This window comes from Mustela lutreola, chromosome 4, assembly GCF_030435805.1.
Source record: "Mustela lutreola isolate mMusLut2 chromosome 4, mMusLut2.pri, whole genome shotgun sequence".
NCBI classification, from domain to species: domain Eukaryota; kingdom Metazoa; phylum Chordata; class Mammalia; order Carnivora; family Mustelidae; genus Mustela; species Mustela lutreola.
Genome location: NC_081293.1, coordinates 154,730,264 through 154,753,287, shown reverse-complemented (window position 1 = coordinate 154,753,287; position 23,024 = coordinate 154,730,264). Strand labels below are relative to the sequence as shown.

The 23,024-nt window shown below is 42.7% G+C and overlaps 1 protein-coding gene and 1 long non-coding RNA gene across 4 annotated transcripts in view; one reads left to right on the top strand and one right to left on the bottom strand.

Moving 5' to 3' along the window:
• Positions 1-16,245, bottom strand: part of CREB5 (cAMP responsive element binding protein 5) — a 403,426-nt gene extending 387,181 nt beyond the window's left edge. For all 3 annotated transcript variants that reach the window (XM_059171450.1, XM_059171451.1, XM_059171452.1), the window contains exon 1: positions 16,201-16,245. The gene's annotated coding sequence lies outside the window, so the exon portion shown is untranslated. The remainder of the gene's footprint in view (positions 1-16,200) is intronic.
• Positions 16,246-16,457: 212 nt separating this feature from the next.
• On the top strand, positions 16,458-22,068 carry LOC131830418 (uncharacterized). Its single transcript, XR_009353147.1, has 2 exons — positions 16,458-16,632; positions 20,560-22,068. It is a non-coding gene; the product is annotated as an uncharacterized LOC131830418 (long non-coding RNA).
• The last annotated feature ends 956 nt before the right edge of the window (positions 22,069-23,024 follow it).

The window sequence follows — 23,024 nt, the reverse complement described above, 5'->3', positions numbered from 1 at the left end:
ATAGCTGAGAAGGGCTTGGTGCTTTCAAGGACCTAAAACTCCAATGTGGTTGGGGCCCCCTGCATGAAGAACTATGTGTTGTGAGATGAGCCTGGCCTAGCTGATGCCAAGACTGTGATCCTGACTCTCTACCTGTTGCCCAAACCCCCTCCCTGAATACCAGAGTCAGCATCTCCCATCTACTGGACATCTCACATGTAACACACCCATAGCTGAGTTCCATTTCTCACCCACCAAACCATCTTCCCCATCTCAGCTAATGGAACTCCAACCTTCCAGGGTCTCGGGTCAGTAACCTCAGCATCCTTCTCCCTAGGCAACCTGTCAGCAAGTCCTTTCAGCTTTACCTTCCAATTAAGCCAAATGCCTTCTCACCACCTCTCCCATGATCACGCAGCCCAAGATGCCAGTCTCTAGCCTCCTAACACATCTCTCTGCTGCCACGCTAGCCTACACAAGCCCACTCTTTGACTACAAAGAAGGTCCTTAGAGGTGATGGATTTTCTTCTCAAAACTACCCAGTGGCTTCCTTTGTTGCTAAAATTAACATCCAAGTCTCACAGCATCGTATGTGAGTCCCCCCATCACCTCCCACTCCTTCCTCACCACCACCATGTCTGCATCCTTGCAGCCCCTTGAACATACCAGGCCCTTTGTGCTAGCAGATCCTTTGTCTGCAAGTTCGTTCTCCACACCCCTGCAGGAAGGGCCCCTCCCTCCAGCCTCTCTACTCACATGTCAGAAAGGCCTTCCCTGACTCTCCAGCTGAAGGAAGAAAGAGCTCACGGTATCTATTTACTCAGTCTCATCTTTCTTTTTAGCACTTACTGCTATATGATGAATTATGTATTTACCTATTTGTATAGAGATTTTGTATGTTGGTTCACTGACATACCCTTAGAACCCGGAAGAGTTCTATCTGAAAAGAGCAAAAGTACACCTTTAATGATGCACCTTGTTGGCCTACCACGTGGCCATCTCCAGAAGTCCTACTGTAATAAAAATACAAACTCCCAGCAAATAGATGATTTAATATCTTAGCAAGATTGAGAAGCAAGAGAACAAGAGAGGATCTGGCTAGGAGGAGGAGCATGAGGGCCAGGGTGTGTGGAAGACCGAGCAGTGTCTTCCACAAGACACTGCTTGTGGGGGAGATGGGCAACCCTGAGCTCCTTGACAGGCACTGGAGTGGAACAGAATGTGCCCAGAGGAAGAGGGGCAGAAATAAAAGGAATGAAAGTATGAGAGTGCCCAGGACGAACTGGAGCTCTGTCACATTTGTACCCAAGCTCAACCCTCAAGGAAGGTATTTTTAGCCAGCATAAGAAGAAGGAGTTTAAGGTCTTCAGAGTACCTATTTCCCCTGCTGAAAGATTGGCCATGTGTGTTTTTATAATCCTAAAAAAGAATGCACAACAAACTTAAATGTGAAATACAGTGGACAGTTAAGAAATTACGGTCTAGCAATTAATTCCATGGAATATGATGCATAAGCACAGTTTTGAAAACTACGTAGCAACATGAAAGAATGCCTGTGGTATAGTTTTAAGTGAAGGAAGCAGCCTTTAAAAAGGAATCTGTATTCTAATTAAAACTATTTAAAAATTATTATCTGGACCAGGTAGGGAAGAGAATGTAAAAATGAAAAGCCAATGATTCCTTGGGGTTGTGAAATTCTCTGCAATTTCCTAATCTCACTCCATTTTTGAAGTTCTGAAATATTATTACAATAGTTTTTTATGCTGTAGGGACAGCCATCAACATACCTAAAGACTCTCCCTAGACTGGTCTTCCCAGGAGCCCTCGCCAAACATCAAACGTCTCCCTCTGGTAGTAGGAAATTCATGACAAAGAACAACATCCAAGCACCCCTATCATCAAATCACTCAAGATTATTTATCTACTCCATATAAAGAACTATATGCTAGGTTTCTATAAGGGAAACCAGCACCGAGCAAGAGTCAATTCTTGCTTTTATAGAGCTTATAATCCAAGAGAAGGAAATTATGACAAATATAAAAATAACTATAATAGAAGATATTTTTAATCATAAGAAAAAATATTAAGAAAATATTAAGGAATTAATTCTGCATTTCATTTTTGAGAGATCAGGAGAGGAGTTTGCACAGGCACATGGTGAAGGGGTGGGAGGAAAGGGTGTGCTGGACAAAGACAAATGCTGCAGGGAAGAGGAGAATCTCAACCTCGCAGAGAGGCACCCCACACAAACAAGAGTTTATTATGGATCTGACTTGAATATGGGCTATACCTACAGAGACGCTGGTTGGGATTGCCCTAAGGGGCTTAAAACAGACATTGATGAAGGCTCTTGAGCAGAGAAATGAGACATTTAGAGCCACAGAGGAGAAGGATTTATTTCATAGTTACAATGGAACGAGTCTGAGCTCAGGGACAAGACAAAACAGTTCTAAACCCCAATTCTTCCATTTACTGGTTACATTTCCTTTGTCCCATTAACTGATTTGTCCCTACCCTCTGAGCCTCACTTAACTTATCTATAAAAAGGAGTAAGTCCAGTTCCTAGGTGTGTTGGTCATGAAGGTTGACACAGTAGATTGCGAGAGCAGGTTAAGAGAGACTAGATAAATAATTCTATTCCCCTTAATTCACTGTTCACAGAAGGAAGAGGTTGAGAAGGAGACAGGGCAGAAGAACAAAAATCACAGGACTTTGCTCCATGGGGTCTAGAAGACTTGGTGGTGACCCATTCGTGATGGCCAAAGGGAAAGACAAAGTCAGCAACTGAAGTTCAAGTTGTGAACCCAGAGGATGATGGTGGCCCTTACTCAAATGGGTGTGTCAGAAGGAGAAATGGTATAAAGATTAGTTCCTGTCGGGACATTTTGAAAATTAGGGAACAGCAGCAGACGGTCTAGGAGGAAATGTCCAGAATGAACCTAGAAATCAGGGCTCCTGGCCCAGGATATAGGTATGGGTTGGAGACACATGGCATATGCTCTGAGACTTTCAGTAGTTGACCATTCCTATTTCCAGTATCTGTAATGCTTCTACCAACATTTCTCCATACTTATCTTGATATATTCATCCCAAACATGTAGAGAAGTTATTGGATCAAAATGCCCTATTTGCATATAACCTAACTACATTTAGCATCCTGTATTTTTCTCCATGATGTATTATTTTTTAACAGCTTTCTTGAGATATAATTCACATACCATACAATTCATCCACTTCAAGTGTACAATTCAATGGCCTAGGAATATTCACAGATTTGCGCAAATAGTAACACAATAGTTTTGGAATATTTTCATCATCTCAAGAAGAAATCACAAAGGGCTTAATGGTCACCCCCAAGTTCCCAGTCCTACCCTCAATCCTAGCAACCACTAATTCACCTTCTCTCTCCATGGATTTTCCTGTTCTAGACTTTTCATGTAAATGGAATCATACAATATGCAATCCTTTGTATATGACACTTTTTCTTAGCATAATGTTTTCAAGTGTCATGCATGTTGTAGCATGTGTCAATACTTCTTTTCTTTTTAAGACCAAGTAATATTCCAATATATGGGTAGACCACTTTTTGTTTATATTCATGCACCAGTTAATGGGCTTTGGGGTATTTCCACATTTTGGCTGTTGTGAATAACATTGCTATGAACATTCATTCACAAGTGTTTGTGTCGACATATATTTTGATTTCTCTTAAGTGTATACCTAGGAGAAGAATTGCTGGGTCACAAGGTTTATGTTTTAACTTTTTAAAGACCTACTGAACTATTTTCCAAAGTGGTTGTGCCATTAGGCAAACCCACCAGCAATGTATGTGGGTTCCAATTTCTCCACATCCTCATCAAAACTTGCTATTGTCTGTCTTTTTTATTATAGTCATCCTACAGGGTACAAAAGTGGTAACTCACTATGGTTTTGATTTGCATTTCCCTGATAACTAGTGACACTGACCATCTTTTCATGTGCTTATTGGTCACCTGATTATCTTCTCTGTAGAACTGCTTATTCAGATTATTTGCCCATTTTTAACTGGGTTACTTGTTATTTATTAGGATATGTTTTTAAAACACAGAATTTTGTCCTCTATGCTTTCATTGTATAAAATAAAGATAGCACATAAGCATAAATTATTCACACCTAAAAAAGCTGATTCTTTTTCCCTGCATTGAAAAATCTATGTTCAACTGTGTGTGTGTGTGTGTGTGTGTGTTGTATATGGAAACTGGTGGCTATTGTCCTTATGAATAAGCATTATCACATCAAAACAATGATTACGCCTGGCAGGGTGACAAACTAATTGTATTTAATTCTTTGTTCTCAAGGTTAAAAGTTGGTACCGCTCTTTTAGCACTGCTCCTTCATATACTCTGAAGATAAATTCAAGGCCAAACCAAGAACAATGTCCATGTTAGCAAATTCATTAATCAATGTGTATATATCTATTTTAAGGCACAGCCTTGATTTGTTGGCTTTGTCCATACCTGGTAATGTGTGTATCCCCAACTCTGAAGACTTGTTCTAAGTTTTGCTGGGGGTCCATCAGAAATTTATTTTTAACATGTGTTAAAAAATGTCTGGTTATGAGCCATTTCACTGCCAATCTGCCAGCTCCTGAGGGATCCCACTACTACATGCCCTGGGTGCTGCTTGAAAGGCTTACCTACTGCTATGGATTATATCGTGTTCCTGTCCCCAAATCCCTAGTACCCTAAAATGTGACCTTATTCAGAGATAAAATCTTTACAGGTAGTCAAGTTAAAACGAGGTCCTTGGAGCAGGTCCTAATCCAATATGACTCCATATACTGTGAAGTATATATACGCTGTTGTACCTCCAGTCTCCAGAATCTCCTATTGTTTTAAACACTAAAAAACTACAACTATATAAAGGAATATAAGACTTCCTAAGGAGACCTCCTAAAATATCTGCTAAATGTTAAATAAGCATCCCATTTACAACCTTCCTTTTAATGATACTATAGTTTGGGACACCTAGGTGGCTCATCTGCTTAAGTGTCTGCCTTTGGCTCAGGTCATGATCCCAGGGTCCTGGCATTGGGCCCTGCATTGGGCTCCTCCTGCTTTTCCCTCTGCTTGCTGCTCCCCTGTTTGTGCTTGTTCTCTCTCTCTCTCTCTCTGACACATAAATAAATAAAATCTTTAAAAAAAAAAAAAACAACTTTTTTTTTTTAATTTAAAAAATAAAGATACTATAGTTTTTGTGCTTTAGGGGGGAAAAAGCACATTTCCTGGAAATGGTAAAAAAAAAAAAAATCGGGTTAAAGGGTTAACTTGTCTGTCTTAAGACTGTCCCTCCCAAAGGGCATGTCAAATAATTACATGTAATTTTTTTTATTTAACAGACAGAGATTACAAGTAGGCAGAGAGAGACAGGAGACAGCAGGCTCCCTGCCGAGGAGAGAGCCCAATGCAGGGTTCGATCCCAGGACCCCGGGATAATGACCTGAGCCAAAAGCAGAGGCTTTAACCCACTGAGCCACCCAGGCACCCCTGTAATTTTTTTTAAATGCCTGGTTTTTGCAAGTGCTCCTAAGGCACAAGAAAAAAAAAAAATGTTCATCTTTGCCAGCGCTGCCTCCATCCAATGAGCAGACAACACTGTTTTGTTTTTTTTTTAATGTTTTGAATGATTTGGAGATTAGCATGGGTACTTAACAAAAAGTACAATTTCAAATTACATGCTGCTTCACGGTGCCAAAACACTGTGTGCCATCATCTTTGATGACGTCCACCAGCACGGCACTAAGAATGGTGGTTGTTAGTCACCTGGCTTTGCAAAGCTGGAAGATGAAATTGTAAACAATGTGTGCTTAACCAGGCCATATTAGAAAAGAAGAGTGTCTCAAATATGGTTTCAATTTTTTTTTTTAAATCTAGCAATATCTTTCAATCAACAACGTGTGCATCTAAATCAATGTGACAAATAGATGCTTGCTCAATCGAAGAACAGTTCATCCATGGGCATCCTTAAAAAGATGATAATCACATTTGCAAATATATATGCTAGTCACATCCGGGTCCTCCCTGGCCAAGGTTTTTATTTCTATACAAGCTTAACCACCATAACCACATATATGTGTGGATACTAAAATTGCTTTAACTTTAGTATAATGCTTAGAAGACGCCCCGAACTAACCCATCCCTGGCACAGGTCACAGACTGCATGATTAATCATAGCTTCTAGCTCGTGCGTGGAAGACCGAGAGTTGCGGACAGAAACTGTGTGTAGCTAAGTTCAACCCTAGTGATGATTAGGAGAAAACAAAGACAAAATACTCAAAAGCAGATGACGACTCCAGGCCAAGTGTGAAGACAGCACATCGGTAAAGCAAGACCTAAAATGTTTTCCTGAAGATCCAGAATCTCTCTATCTTGCTCTGTAAATGAATGTCCCAAACCCTTTACTCTCAATCCCTAAAAGAGTTGAAAAATTTACATTTTTAATCTCATTGTCTTTCCACCAAGTCTTCAACAGTCCATCACAAAGTAGCCTTAGAGAAAGTTTCCCTAGATACCACTAAAAACACAGGTTTGTAACAGATGTCTCCATGCAACTTTTAAAATAGCTCCCACGTGAAGAGGCTGATAGACCCAGATGTACTTGTTCATCAATCCAGGTACATGTAGCCTGGAGCTGGGAAGCAAGAGTTATTAGCAGAGAAATCATTTAAGTGCAAATAATACATGCAAAAGCATCAGAAAAAAAAATGTTATTTGTAAATTCAAAGACAGGCGCAATTGTACACACAATTGGAAAATCCCTACCTGGAAACTACCCGGAGTAGTGCTTATCTTTAGGCACTAATAAATGGGAGCCCTGGTCTCACACCCTTCTAATTAATGAACATGATGCCTTGCCTTGTCAACCCCTCAGTTTCTTCTATTAAACGGAGGTTAAAATTTTTCCAGTGAATAACATGACAGAAGACACAAACATATTCACCACAAAATGTACAGAAATGTGCCATTCTATACTTAAAAATGATGGTTGTAAGTTATGTTTAAAAAGCACATGGCCACACAGACATGTACTTGGAAACAGACTGCTATGCAGGGGATAAGGAGAGAGGTTCGGGGTGGAATGACTCACAGATTCGGGAATGCAGAGGCTTTCAGCAGCACAAAGTCACAAGGGACCATCCTCGAGGTCTCTCCTCCCCTCCATAAACAAGACTGTTTGTTGACTTGGAAAGAAGATGGTGAGGAGTTTAGAAATCATTGTTTTTAATTTTGGGTCCTTCGTATCCTTGTACTGAATGCACAAACTGGCATATTGTTAAAAATGTATTAAAGGAGCACATTCTGGTGGGCGTTGAGAAATACTGATTCTTCTAATATTTTACAGGATGACAAAGAGAATAAACTAAGTCAAGGAGCTATAACTAACATCTTGCAAAGGGCAAGTCTGTTCTCTACAGTGACACAAAGCTTGTTAAAAGCTTAGAGGGAAACACGAGGGGATCCAACTGTCTTAAATGCAGTAAGATTTTTCCCTCCAAGAAGAGCTAAAGTCAAGTAGTACCTGGGGCAAAGAAGTAAACTAGCAAAATAACCGAAATGGGGCAATCTTGACCTTTTCCAGCAAGGAGGGTTTCTAGAGAGGCTGCATACAAACCAAATCGAATGTTAAGATTTGGAGGGGAAGCCAGCCATTTAAAACCATTTAAAATATTTGAAAGTCATGCAAAGCAGAGTTCATCTGTGGCACAAAGAGTTGTGTTCAAAATCATTCAATCCGTGCACTTTAATTTTTCTTGATTATACTTCCTTAAATATTTTTCGTAGTGTGCAGCATCCCTAGGACAACCACTTGCTGCTCTTGAACTCAACGCTTTCCTGAAATCCCTTTCTATCAATAGGTCATAGAATGTTAGAGCAGAAGACACCGTAGAGATCAGTTACAACTGCAGTTCTCAAACCTGGCTATATTTTAGAGACACTTTCAGAGCTTTTTACAAATACAAAGGCCAAGGTCCCCACCCCAAACCGATCAGATTAGAATTGGGCGTGGGGAGCAGTATCCTTACTTTTTACAGACCCCACAGGTGGTTCTACTGGGCTACCAGGATTAAGAACCACTGGACCAGAGTGTAGATTTGCATTGTCTGACACCACTGTCACTTGGCCGACATGGGCCACAAGAGCACTTGAAACGCAACTGGCCGGAATTGAGACCTGTAATTCACGTTAACTGTAAACTACATACCAGATTTCAAAGACTTGGGACCAACAACAACAACAATTAAAAAACAACAACAACAACAACAACAACCCACAAAGTATCTCTTCAACATTTTTGTATTGAGTATATGTTGAAATACTATTTCAAATACACTGGGTTAAATAAAATACATTATTAAAATTAACTGTTTTTTACCTCCTTAACGTGGCTGCTAGAACATTTATAATTACATGGGTGGCTTACATTTATGGCTCCCACTGTTGGACAGTGCATTCTTTTATCACTCATGAAGAAATTGAGGCAGAGAAGCATTAGGAGTTGAAGGCAGCACTTTGAGGATTCACTCTTCTAGTCTTAGTCTTTTCCTGTGGCCATGAACAACACAGTTTTGTAGAGCTGTGGCAGAGCCTGGGATGCCATCAATTCAATTTCAAACCTTTCTCTCTTTTGTCTTGCTACTTATTTCTTCTATGATTGGATATTAAAATCTGTTTTCCTTCATGGAAAAATGTCCCCTCCCCCATTAGGCACACACTCGTGATTTGTTATTGTAGAGTCACTCGTAAAAGCAGAGTAACCAGAACGGATACTTAAAATAAATCTAGAAAAACATCGGTATAAGGTAAATGCAGAGAATGAATGAAGAAGACCCTCAAAGCTTTTCTGTTCTGGCTTATGTTTTACCATGTTGCAGTTTAGTAAATAACCTCAGACAACCCTCTGCATCCTGAGAGCCATTTTCAACACAGTCCCTGCTCAGAATTTAGAAGTTCAAGAACTGGGAATACTGTCCTTCCTCCCAGAAGGCCGTGTTTTTCTGGACAACGCTGTCATTGCAGGAAGGCAGATCGGGCTCTTCATGAGGGCCTGCCACATCACACCCAGCCACCCTGGTGGAAACAGACCTCATCTTCAATGCCTTCTCCCCTCCGGTGCAAGGATTAGGACCTGGTCATTCAGAGGCCAAACAGCATCATCGCTTACTTAGAGAAGAAGATCTTGTTTTGATAAAATACAAGGTTCCTACCAGATCTGGCAATGGGAGATGAAATGTATTTCTTCTTATAATCAGCTAATTCAAACAAAAACAAAGATGTTTTTTGTTGCGTGTGGTTTTCCCCCTTGGGAAGCCAGCAGAGAGAGAACTGCATAAAATTGGCTGAAATGTGTTGTAGTTGAGGAATCATGCAACACAGGGGCTCCTCAGTGTAATAAGAGAATGAAAGAGACCTAAATTCTGATATAAAGTGTTCACACAAAGAGCTGGAAAGGAACACTACGGGTCATGCCAAATAACACATACAGTAGATGAATTCAAGATTTCTATTGAGATATTCTTGTTCTCCATCCTAAATACAGCATAACCAAGATGTCATCTTAAATCAAATGTGTGGTGTTCAGGAGCCCCCTATGTTTCATGCATGATTTCTATTAGTTATGATTAGTCAACTTTGCCAGGCAAACCTCAAATAGCGTACTTCTAGACTCAACTCACTTCTGATGCAGTAACATTTCCCTCCAAACTCTCTCATATACACTGACCTGGAAAGATAAAACACTGGAGACAGACTCTGGGCTTTACAAGTACATCTGCCAGAGTGAAAGTAACACTTGTTGCTCTATTCGACACAAAGAAAGATGATTTATTTTAACTTTAAATAAGTTTTCAGATCCCTTCTTCAAAGGTGATTAAGAAAACGAAGGAAGTAACAAAAGTTCCTGCCTTATCCTAGAGAGGTCTTTTAGAACATCTTTAAGCTCTGTCTGATTTTTAGTCTCAAATGAAATCTGGAGGGTGCTGTTTTACGGGGCATGTCTAATAGTAATGAAGGAGAATAAGAAGAATGGCTTTCCAATAAGGAGGTCAACACAAAAAAAATTAGCATTACAGAATAGAAACTACAGTTTTATGGTCAGGGGACTCATTCAAAAGATCTGATAAAAATTGTCTTTGAAAGGTTAGTGATCAAAAGATTTGAAAAGAGCAAAGCCTCCGAAGCCATGGGTTATGTCTCATTCATGACCATTTATGGCAGCCTGGCTCACGGAAAGAGAACCCGACCTGGAGGCCGGGACCTGGCTTTTCGGCTCATTTTGGCACTCTCTAGCTGTAGGCCTCAGTGAGCCAGGGAACATAACCAGGCCTTCAGTTCTTCTCCGCAAAATGACAAGGTTGGTCTTTCAATGAGAAGACCTCCTTAGCTCCAACTCTGTATACATGATAGCAAGCCTTTCTAGCTCGCCATCAGAATCCCTGGTCCAAAAGGAATTCTTCCTCTCCAAGATGAATTCAAGCCAAACGCCAACATAGTAGTTTTCAATCCTTGTTAATTTTCGGGTAAGAAATTAGAACTGTAAACCTTGAGGAAACAGAAGGAAGCAACTAAAATAAGTGTTTTTAAAGTGTTACGTTGATTCTGATCTAGTTTTCAGAAAATATAAATGAATAATAGAGCAAGCCTGACAGAAAGAAATACAGAAATGCCAAAGAAGCATCTTATACATTCTGAAATTTATCCAAACTATGTAAGTTTTATTTTGAAAGTCCCAGAGTCTCAATATGAGCTTCAAAAATTTTACTCTTGTTTCTGATATACTGTTATCACTACCTGAAAATTTGTAAAAGCCTTCTTGTTCTTTTTTCTCCTATGTTAAGTCCATGATTTGCGATTTCCAACAATGGAATACTAATAGATCCTCAAAATCACTAATTGCCCATTTTTTCCCTAATTACAAAATATAAGAACTTTTAACATGATGTCATTTTTAAAGTGTCAGATTTTCTATTTAAAACAATGCCACAAAATAAATAGCTTATTTAGTTTACAAATAACAATACAAAAAGGTTCTTTAAGTCTGTTTATCATATCGGAAAGTGCTTCTTACACTTAAATGTTTGAGGCCATTGCCCTCCCCAGTTCATTACCTTATCTCAGTTGCATAATTTCTTAAATAGCATTCAGAGAGATAGTACTGGATATACATTTTTAAGCACTAATTTATAAAAAGCATTGGTAGATTCCCATAATACAGCTAGTAGTCAAACTGGACAAGATAATGAATTGACTGAGATCACTGCTCCATCTTCATCCAAGAAAGCTGCCTCTAAAAAAAGATCTTAAATTGCTGTAGAAATCCAATTTGTAAGAAGCAAAAGAAGTGTATAGATGGGAAACACCAGCCATGATCACATTAATTTTGTGACTAACAGCACTGCTTTGAAGTGAAGAAGGGGGGGAAAAAAAAAAGATGACAAACATAATAAGTCTGCTCAAATCCCCAATTTTAATCTAACAATGCAATCAGAAGAAAACCAACTACAAACACAAAGTTCACGTCTTCAGGATACAGCAAACATCGCCAACCCATGAAACAATTTTCAGCTTAATAAGAAACAAACTCCAAGGCTAAGGAAATACTATAGAAAGTGATGCATCCTTGCTAAAAGGCAAATTATAGTAAGAAATCAGGAGACCAGGAACTTGACAGTGGTACCAACAGCCATGATCGACTGGTTTGGAATCCGAAGGTGTGGGAAACTGACAATTAGTTGTATGATAATCTTCAGCCTACAGTAATTGAAGAGCTATAGAGGAAAAGTCTCTCGGGCAAACTACCATTCAATTAACCTCCTGTTCAAATCAAAGCTGCAATGTCACAAAGATGGGCCCATGTTTTTGTGGGCATGTTTTTGTGGGAATGTTCTAATAAACTACCTACTCATGTAGAAACTATATAAGGTCACAACTGACTTCTTATTGACAGGCAGTTTACAGGTATCAACAATTTACATTCAAAAACAGCCTCAAGATATTATCAATTGAGCAAACATGTTTACCCTTAGTAAAGTTGAAAAATACAAGTCGTTCTGCCTCAGTCAGGATTTTAAAGTAACAGATCTATATAAAATGATGCAAAGGAAAATGAGGACATTTACAGGGAGGCACCAGTGAGTTCTATGATTGTTTTCTTTTTAAGTTTTAAAACCCAAGTAATAGCTGATATTCAATCAACAGCACCCTACTTCAGGGGAATACCTATCGAGGTCTGGATGTGGAGAATTTTTTTGTTGTTGTTTTATTTTCATTTTTAGTTTTCTTTTTTTTAAATGCCTCCCTTATTAAAACTTAAGTACTTATTAAAGTGATTCATGAAGGCCTGTGGAAAAAGGAATTCTTACCTGACACATTATTTAACATGCTTCATAGCTCCCCCCTGCAGTTCACACGCCCATGAACATTATTTTACCCAGGAAATAATGGTCTTATTCACACACACACACACACACACACACACACACACACACACACCTTCTATACAAAATGCTACCAAGTCCCAGGAAACCGACAAAGGCAACATTAAAATTCAGTGTGAAATAAGAATTCCATTTCTGAATTCCATCTATGAAAACATAAGCTCGGCCTCATTTAACTAACTGCAAAGTTCCTTTCTGCTTCATAAGCATAAGAAACATCATCTTACCATTATTCGTAGAATAAAATCAGCAACGTGTTGCTTCTTGCAGTCACCAAATCGGGTTTATTTTTTTCTTCCTTTCTTTCTAGTAACTTCTATTTCACCAGCAAGATTAGGAAGAAAATAAATCTTTGAGTATTTGCTTCACAATTTCAGACCACAAGATTGTGAAACTAGCTCTTGATTTACAAAGAAAAAAAGAAGAACAGGTCTGGTATTTTACAATCACTTCTGCAACCAAGAGGTACCTCCTGGACTCTGGTACCTCCTTTCCTCCCTCGTTTGCTAAGTTTCTTTTAGTAATGAGACTAATTTTTCCAGTAGCCTTGAACTCCCCAGATTTAACTGACATGGAAAATGTGACTAAAAACTTGTAGAACTGTCTAGCCTCCAACCCTACACAGAATCAACTTTGTTGGAAGTGAGGAAGAACACCTCGCAAGCAGCTACTTGCTCCTTGAGACGCCTGCATTTCAACGGCACACAACACCAAAGAACAGTGCGCCATCTAGCTAGCAAGCTGCACTCTCCATTCTCTAAGGGGGGACACCTTCAAACCCTGGGAGTTAAGAACTTGTCAGGGTTCAGCTGCTCTGAAGGTCCAATTGTTTATTTAAATAAAAAAAAATATCGCTACTGAGATAATCCACATCGAGTGGATATGGGAAAATTTAGGTTATAATGGCACTACAAACTTTTACATCTAACTTTGATTTACAAGATAAAAGCAAGTTTTAAATTAAAAGGGCTTTCTGTTAATAGAGCTTATTATTCTGAAGACGGGGAATGATTTTCTTCGAAAGTTGTCCCTGGGTGCATGCCTATTATCTTTGCTTTTCCCCTTCCACTAATGAGCATTTATCTAAAGAGCCTGTTAATCCTCTGATGTGTGCTTCTGGTCAGAGGTAACAGTTTGAATAAAACCACTAATCACTGATCACTAAATCACTGATCATTAATCACGCTCTCCCGTGCTGGTGACCCAGGCCATTTTTTCCTTCAGGTCTATGCATCGCAAACAAGAAGTTTAACATTTTAGAAGCACATGCATTCTGCAGGGGTTATACTATTTCATCTCTAGATGTGAATGAATAATAAATACTGCCACAAACTTGGGGAAGGATGTCAATTAGACCCCAGACAGGAGTTTCACAAATGCCTACTCCACAGCAAGGCTGTTTCACTTGGAAGAAAGTAGATCTGATTATAACAAAACATGTGTTCTTCACAAAATTCCCACATACTCAGAATATAAATGTTCCTTAATTTAGCTTCCACCAACTTCAAATCAGAGAGCACCCAAATCCTCTGCCCCACTCAATCCAAAACTCTGTCAGTAGATTTTTTTTTAATTTCTGCTGCACGCACGCACCCTCCCCCACTTAGAGTTCTTTTTACTTTTATCCCTTACACACGTCACACACAGAGTGTTTCCACTTCCACTGCCAGATAGGCAGATTCGGACTCAATTCAACGACTTAGGTATTCAACTTCCTCTTTAAATATAGAAACTTCAGATTAAGAGAAAGAAGTATATACATCAATTTATTGTAAGGTGTTTTGGGTTCAACGACTCACATTCCCTCACTTTGTAAATGAAATGTTGAATCTTGATTCTTTCAGCTACATCTGATTTAATCAGCATCCTCACTTCTTCCCTCTTCCGCTACTACTCGGCTGGAGAAAGGCGCTATGTCAAATTAAGTACTTTGTTCGCAGTGGGTGTGTTGCTTTCCTAAGTCACCAAAGGGACAGGGTATTATCATAAGGACTCTGTTTCCTGAGATGCCTTTTCTGTCAGGACAGAGCTTTTTCGCCCTGGAGAAGAGGGCTCGCTGGTGCCTTTCTTAAATAATAGAAAAGGGCAGATTGTGTGTGTGTTGATCAGGTACCGTGCTCCCCTCAGACACCAGAAGCTCTTAGGCACACTCCGGGGACAGGGATCGCCCCAGGGAAAGCACTAAAAGGGGGAGGCGGGGCCAGTGTGATAACGGTGTGGGCGGGAGAGGGGGTAGAGAAGGAGGGGTCCGGGGAGGAGAGGGCAATAAAGATGCCCACGGAACGGGCGACTGTACGAGTATGTTGCGGGTGGGATGGAAAGCAGAGTTGCTTGGTCAGCATCTCTAAACCCGAACTCTTCAGTATCTGAAGCTGTTAATCAAACACTTACTGGCCTGCAGAATGACGTAATGGACCTGTATCCAGCCTTTATTCCTTGACACATGTCAGAGAGGGAGGGAAAAATAAAAATCAAACACACTCTGAGGACTCTGACAACGCAATATACAAGCAACCCACTCCAGTTCCTGGCCTTGAACAAGCATCAAGTGGGGGTGGCACCCGTTCAGGCCAAGTCGGGGAGGGGGTGGACAAGCTCTGAGGCTTAATCTACCGGATACTCCCTCTCCCCGCCCCCCGAAATAATTCTACGGCAAAGAAGAAGTGGGATGCAGTTGCCCGAAGAAAACGTGTCCTTGGTTCCTTCTCGCGTCTTGCCCCTCTAAGAACTTCGTGAAAAGTTTAAGCGGTTGCGTGGAGAATCTGCAGGAGAGGAAGGCTCCGCCGCCAGGTCCTGGGAACTGCCACCGCGCTGCCGCGGCAAAAGCGGGAGCTGTCATTTGGGGCAGCGGCGGGGAAGAGGTAATGATGCCAGCGAGAACGGGACGGAAGCAGGAGACGGCTGCAGGACTGAAAGCGAACAGAGCCGTGCCACTCTCGAGCTTTCTGCGCCTGGAGCGAAAGCCAAGTGCCCTTCAAGGGCCACGTCCCCTCCCCGAGCGCGCGCGCCCACCAGCTGCGGCGGGCAGCCCTGCGGGAGAGGTGGCAGCGGCAGGCTCGGCACCGGGAGGGAGCGAGCCCCCCGCGCCCGCCCGCCCGCCCCCTAGGTGACCCGGCGTCCTCGCCGCGCCCGCTGGAAGTTTGCAAACTTTCTCCGGGGGTTCCGCCGCATCACCGGGAAGTTGGGGACGCGGGGGGAGGCTCCTGGCTCGCCGTCTCCGCTGCCACCGCCGCTTGACCGCACTTCTGGAGGGTTCCGCACCTTGCCAGGTCTCTGGGAGGCAAACACACACCCCCGATTCATAACTGTTCCCCGTGTCAGGGAAACACACGCGCGCTCCCACACACGCATCACGCCGGGGAGGACACGGCGCCCGCTCCACGTTAGCATCCCTCCAGTCACACGGCGCGGCGGCCAGAGACGCGCTCTGGAACAGACACGGCGTGGGGTCTCTGGAGTGGCCTCAGGACACAGCAGAATTCCACAGTCCACCAGCATTTGGGGCCGGACTTCCCTCTGGTCCGCCAAAGTGTTTACAAACACAGATCACCCTCCAAAAAAATGCATCGCATCTTCCCTACTCCTTGCCCTGTGACCTGCCCACTGGACCAAGTAATCTCGCGGCTGCTGCCGAGAACCAACCCCTGCAAACCAAGTACGCTCCCGAGATGGCTCCCGCGGCAAGTGCAACAAAAGTAGCTAAATGCAAAAGCCCCAGAAGTGGCCGAGCCGTATTTTTAGGAACTTACCAAATAAGTGTGGAGAAGGCAAGAGCGGAGCCCGGGTGAAGGGACCACGTTGGACTGAGCAAAGATTACAATACATTCTATTTAGAGTGCATTACATCACCCCCCCGGTGACGTCACGTGGGATTCCTGAACTTCTAAATCATTGCGGTCCGCGGGGGAGGGAGAGGAGGGGCGGGGCCGCCGCGCCGTAGGGGCGGACTCCGCCCCAGCCACGCCCCGCCCCCGCCCCCGCCCCAAGAGCGGACCCCGTGGCACCCGCGGGGGAGCGGCGGCCGCAGCGGCGACCGCGCAAGCAACAGCTTGCAGAGCCCAGCGCCGTGTGACACGGCTCCCTGACATTAGTGGTGTGAGTCAGCTTGGAAACAATCCTCGCGGTTTCAGACAGGACCACGGAGGAGGCACGGACACGGGCTGTCCTCCTAGCAAGGCCTGGTAGCCTTTGAAAGGTGTGGGGATGGGGACAGGGGTAGGGGGTTACGGGGGGCTAAAGGGTGCGGGATGAAGACTTTCTGCAAACCGAAATGCAAGACGCTCCCCCCCCTTCCCCCAGCAGCAGATGTCCAGCTCCTGTTCGCCTGCGACAGTCGTGACCTCATTAGAGTGTTCCCTGAATCCTGGCCTCCCAGAATACTCACTCAGCACCCCTTTCCACCGTCCCCTACCCCACCTCACCTCCAAAGGAATAACTTATTTACTGTGCACTCTCACATGGAATACATAGCCCCCACCTTTTCCAAGACCCCTGCTTCATGCGTCTGAGAAGCTGGAGGGGAGTTTCTCCAGAAGGCGAAAGGTGAATCACAGCTAGAGCCAAGTGATGAGCCTGATTTAGACTCAGCGTCAGAGCCGGAAGGGCCCTTGGCGATCACTTCCAGAGCCTCCTCTGTAACTCGCCCAAGCTCACAGGCTGGCAAGTGGCAGAGCCAGAGCCGAAATGAAGGATCCGGCGCCTGGTCTGCAGTGTCTTCCTGAGCCCGGAGTTTTCAGCATGGGCCAGTCACCATCCCCGCCCCCAGTTTAATTTCCATTCGTATTTCTCCTTGTGAGCAGGACTCAAAGGGAGGCGTAGGCCAAATTCCAGAGGATCCAAGATGACCATGGTCATCCTTGCAGCATCTCACCCTTAACAAAGCACTTATACCCACATGAATGCCCTTGATTCTCACAACCACGGAGCACAGGAAGAAGTAGGGCAGGTGTTACTATTATCCCCATTTTACAGGTGAGCTAAGGCATACTCCAGGAGGTTGGGGCGCTGGCCAGAAGACACTTGCGCAGGTGGTAGCACCGGGACCACCCCATTCCCTGTTTTCAAACCCCAGATCCCAACTGGTCTCCCTTCTAGAACCAGGGGTGAGCATTCCATTCACGTGGGTTATTTGGTGCTTAGAATCTCTACTACCGCTGTGTTGGCTGGAGTCAGAGTTTTGCTTAAGAACAGTTTAGCCCCCATTAACAAACAATGATCATTCCTGACATTTATGTAACATCTAACATTTCTATAGCACCTCTTATCCCCATGCATCATAACCATGACTGTGCAATTTGCCAGAGAATCATGACTGGGCTGGCTAGGAACTGTAATGCTTTGCCCGGATCGTCACATACTACTTCTGAGCTGGTTTTGACCTACTAAATAGAAGAGCTTTGTATTTCCTTTCTGTTTTTAAGTGTTTTAACAACTACCTGCCCTTTAGTGTTCCTTGAGACCACAGGGACTGGTAACTGTTTCTTACAGCCTTATTCAGAGCTCATCACTGAGTTTTCCATTTGTTCTTTTTCACATTTAGACCTGAAGGAACTGCAAAAGAAGGGCTCCAGCCCTAACTTGAAATCTTAACCAATAAAACTTTAAATATGACAGCTCAATTAGCTGGGTTTAGAGAAGGAAGCAGTAGCCGACTAAGGAACAGACTTCTTGTCTGCATTCCCACTCAATAATGAGGATAGCCTTTTCCACCTAAAGCACGTAGCCTACCTCCTTCTCTGGCAAAGATGTGTGAGCTGAACAGGGAACAAACTTGAGACAGAAAACAGATACAGCTTAACATCTCAGAGCTAAGTCAGAGAGCTAATCTTTTTTTTTCCCCCCCAGTTGACGAGTGTAGACTAAAGGAATAAAATGAAGTATTGAATAAGCAAAGATGAAGTGATAAAATATTTAAAACCGTGTAAGTAGTTAATCAACATATAAATTTAAAACACTTAATTCCCAGTATTCTCTAAACAGAAGCATACACATATAGATGAGTTTTAATGCAAGTAGCTCATCAATTTCTAATACTATCCAAATCATTTGTTGATCTTTAAAAATGATTGCTGAACTTTTGTTTGACATGCTGCACCAGGTAAGCAATTCCTGTCTGAGCCATGGCTGACATAGAAACACACAGGGAACTTTTCCAGGGACTTTCCCATTATCTTGATAATCACGAGGTTACTGAAATGGAATTTCTCTTAATATCAGCAATATTGTTCATGTGCACACCCCTCTTTCAGCATCTGCTGAACTCACAGCAATTTCATTCAAAATGTTTCCATCCGTTACATTACAGGGTGGGTGTGTGCGCGTGTGTGTGTACACCCAGACCTCTGTTACCAACTAAGTCACACACAAAAAAACCTTCTGAATGTAAACTGAAGAAGAGAAGTGGTGTTTATGAATTTGGATTCTAATGTCTGACTGCCGGAGTTTGAATCATGGCTTTGCTACGTGAGCCTCCGCTAACCTCTGGGTCTCATTTGCTTCATCTAAGTAATATGGTGATAAAGTAACTCAAGCGAATTAAGAATTGTGCTTTGCACAGGACAAATGCTATGTGAATACCTGCCCTCGTTTTTATTAATGAAAGCAATGTGGCTAATGCCATGATAGTTGGGCATTCAGTGATTTCAGCGAAATTGACCAAATAAATGAAAAGAGAACCCATTTCCCCATACTTCTCCCACCCCCCCCCACAATAACCCATGCATGTACTATCTGTACCAAACAGGCTCTCATCTGTGAAGTCATGCCTACAGAACCCTCATGTATATAGACTCAAATTCCTACATGGCTCTGCTCACCCAGTCCCTTCAGGACTCCTCAGAGTTGAAGATCCTCGGAGGCTGTGGTTTCCGGAAGCAGCCATGGAAGAGCATCTCTAGGAGTAGTACTTCAACTGGTAGTGGCCATAACCTTGGGCATTTGCCCGCTGGGGTGCCGGCACCACCTCCAGGAATGTCATTTCACCCAGTAGGACTCCATCAATTACGGCCTCATGGACATGTGGAGAGGAGCATCCTGATAACAGGATCAAGGGAATCTGGTTAGGTACTGCCCACCCTAGGTCCTCCCTCCCAATCCCACCTTCCTCTCCACGGTAGGGGCACAGGCACAGGCCCACTGGTAAAACACCACTTTGGTTGGATCTATAAGGTGCTGACTGGCACCCATATTGGCCAGTGAGAATAGATGAGAACCCCATGCTGGACAAAGGGTTAGTCCTTTCATTGTTGGATCAGAGGACAGTCCAAGGAAGAAGCCTGGACAGCTCGGCCAGTGTGATACTACAGAGCCCAGAACTGTGGATATCTACGAACCCCTATGGAGAAATTTTAATATTTTAATAAATTTGCAACCTTCCAAGTACTTACCTCCTGAATATCAGGCCTGAATAGAGCCATTCCTCAGATGAGAAAACAAATCCTTTAGCTTTGTGCTTTGGATTCAGTCATTTCTCCAAATTCAACAAAGAGTGGCAGGTCTTTCTAGTGCTAGGGATTAAAAGAAGAATACGATCTCTTTCTTCTGAGTTTCTAGATTCCCGAAGAAGTTATCAAACTCCGTAGCATAAGCAATACTTGGACAACTTGCTTTTTGGGTGGGGTTTCCCCAGGAGTTTCAGTTCAAAGCTCTGGCATTGGGCTCAGGATTCTGCATTTGTGATTCTGATACAAGCACCTTGGGACCCCGCTTTGCGGGATTCTGGTTTAGTGAATTCATATGGGCAGTGACCCAGGAGAAAGTTGGAGGGAACAGAAGAGTCTGCCACCTGCAATACTAAAAAAATAGGTATATGACCCCGGGCTCATATACTTGAGATCAATCCTGTAGCTGCTTCCCATAAAGACACACGTACTCCTAGAGAAGGCTTCACCTCGTCCCTTCTACACACACCCACTCAGAGGGAATTTTCCCATTTATTTTTTTATTCAAGGTTTTTTTTTTTTTTTTTGTTTTTTAACTGAGTTAGCAGTGGTAGCGGAAAGGATGCCAGGTTTGTCATGAAATCCCTAGCCGTGTTCCACTGGAAAGTTTCTCTCTCTCTTCTAAGACGAATCTTTACCAGGTTTCTTCATTATCTTTTTCTTTTTTAGGGGAGGCTCCACACCCAGCTTGGGACCCCGATGTGCGGCTTGAACTCACAACCCTGAGATCAAAACCTCAGCTGAGATCAAGAGCTTAACAGACTGAGCCACCCAGCGGTGGCTTCATTATCTTATCTGAAGGGGTAAAGATTTTCAAACAAATGGACCTGCAAAATGTATCCAGAGGCAGCAACAATCACAACATGGCTAGCTAACACTTAACAGGCATTTACTCTTTATGTGTATTCTTTCAGTTATTCTCTCAATAACCCTATGAGGTGGTTGGAACCATGCTTATTTTATGATGAGAAGATAGTTTTATTTATTTTTCTAATTTAAATTTTTGTTAACATAGAGGGCAATATTGGTTTCTGGAGTAAAATTCAGTGATTCGTCACTTACACACAATACCCAGTGCTCATCACAATGAGTGCCCTCCTTAATGTCCATCACTCATCTAGCCCATCCCCCACCCACCTCCCTTCATCAACCCTGTTTGTTCTCTATTGTTAAGAGTCTCTTGTGGTTTGTTTCCTTTCCCCTTTTTTCCCCCTTCCCATATGTTCATCTGTTTTCTTTCTTAAATTCCACATCTGAGTGAGATCATATGATACTTGTCTTTCTGTGACTGGCTTATTTCATTTAGCATAATATACTCTAGCTCTATCCACATCATTGCAAATGGCCAGATTTCATTTTCTGATGGCTGAGTAATATTCCGTTGGATATATATACACACATATACCACAGAGAAGATAGTTCTAGAGCAGCAAGTAACTTGCCCAGGAGAGCACATCTGGGGTGTGGCCAATATGGGAGAGGGACCCAGAACACTGGTACCAGTACCAGCACCTGCCAAAGCCTGATGGGACATTAAGCATGTGCAGAAGCCGAGATTGGACAGTGTGCCCACTGTGCCTTCCCACCTTATTTGCATACAGTACTACTCATGCTGCCTGGACATCAGATGACACCCAAAGCGAGTGTGAAGTAAACCTGTTTCATCCACGGTTGAGTGGCCTAGAAAGAGGTGGGCACAGGCAGCCCTGAAAGGCCATGCTTTCCTTTCAAACCAGAACTTTCTTGAACACAGAAAGAAAAGGCCATGGCACTCGAAGAAGCATGGCACCCTCTCTTACTCATGTGACATCACTGTGCTGACCAACAAATAACATACACTGAAAATGACATAAAAGAAAAGGGAAACATGGGCAGCCCCCACTTCCTTTTCCTTTCAGTCTCTCCTTACTCATGAGTAAACAGAAGGCAGAGTTTTGGCCGAATGCGCGCACATCAAGAACTGAAATATAGAGACACCTGGGTGGCTCAGTGGGTTAAAGCCTCTGCCTTCGGCTCCGGTCATGGTCCCAGGGTCCTGGGATCGAGCCCTGCATCAGGCTCTCTGCTCAGCAGGGAGCCTGCTTCCTCCTCTCTCTCTGCCTGCCTCTCTGCCTACTTGTGATCTCTCTCTCTCTCTCTCTGTGTGTCAAATAAATAAATAAAATCTTTTTAAAAAAATTCTCTCTCTCCCTTTTCAAAAAAAAAAAAAAAAGAACTGAAATAAAGACAGCAGAGTTCATTTTGTACCGTGTTTTCACTGCTCTGGTAAGAACAAAATACATACACACAGAGGAGCCATGAAATGCAAATTGTGTGAGTTCCGTGATTCCACGTACAAGTTAATTTATATTTACATGTATCACTGGCATTGCATTGCACAATAGAATAATCATAAAATGAATGCTAATAATTTAATATTTAAATTTTGTGTTGCTTAGAATGACACATTAAATAGCAAATTAAAAACATGATGACAGGTTGAGAGATTAGCTCTGAAAGCAAGGAAAACCTTTTCTATTTAATGTTTTGTTTTTGTTTTTGTTTTTGTTTTTTGAGAGAGAGAGAGAGAGTATGAGCAGGGAGAGGGGTATAAGGAGAGGGAGAGAGAGAATATCAAGCAGACTCCATGCTCAGTGCAGAGCCCAAGGCAGAGCTCGATTTCAGGACCCCGAGATCATGACCTGAGCTGAAATCAAGAGTCAGACACTTAACCGACTGAGCCACTCAGGCACCCGTCTATTTAATATCTTTAATGACACTTTCCCTCTGTCTTTTGAACAAGGGGCCTTGCATTTTTCTTTAGCACTGGGTCCAAGAATTGTGTAGCCAGCTCCAAGTACAGACAAATAATTGGTGCTATCCATCATGCCCCCAGATCCACGCTCACATTGCTAAAAGTACAGGCGAGCAGAGCAGAAGGTCTAATAGCCTCAGCTTTGTCACTTAGTGTTGTGACCATGGCCAGTCTTTTAACCTCTCTGAAGTTCAGATTCTTTATCTGTAAAATAGAGCTAAGACACCTGCCAGGATATTACAAGGACTAAGTTAATATATGTAAAGTGCTTAAAACAAATAAGGGGAAGAATTTAATAAAATAATCTATGTTGAGTGCTTAGCCCTATTTAGCATTTAGA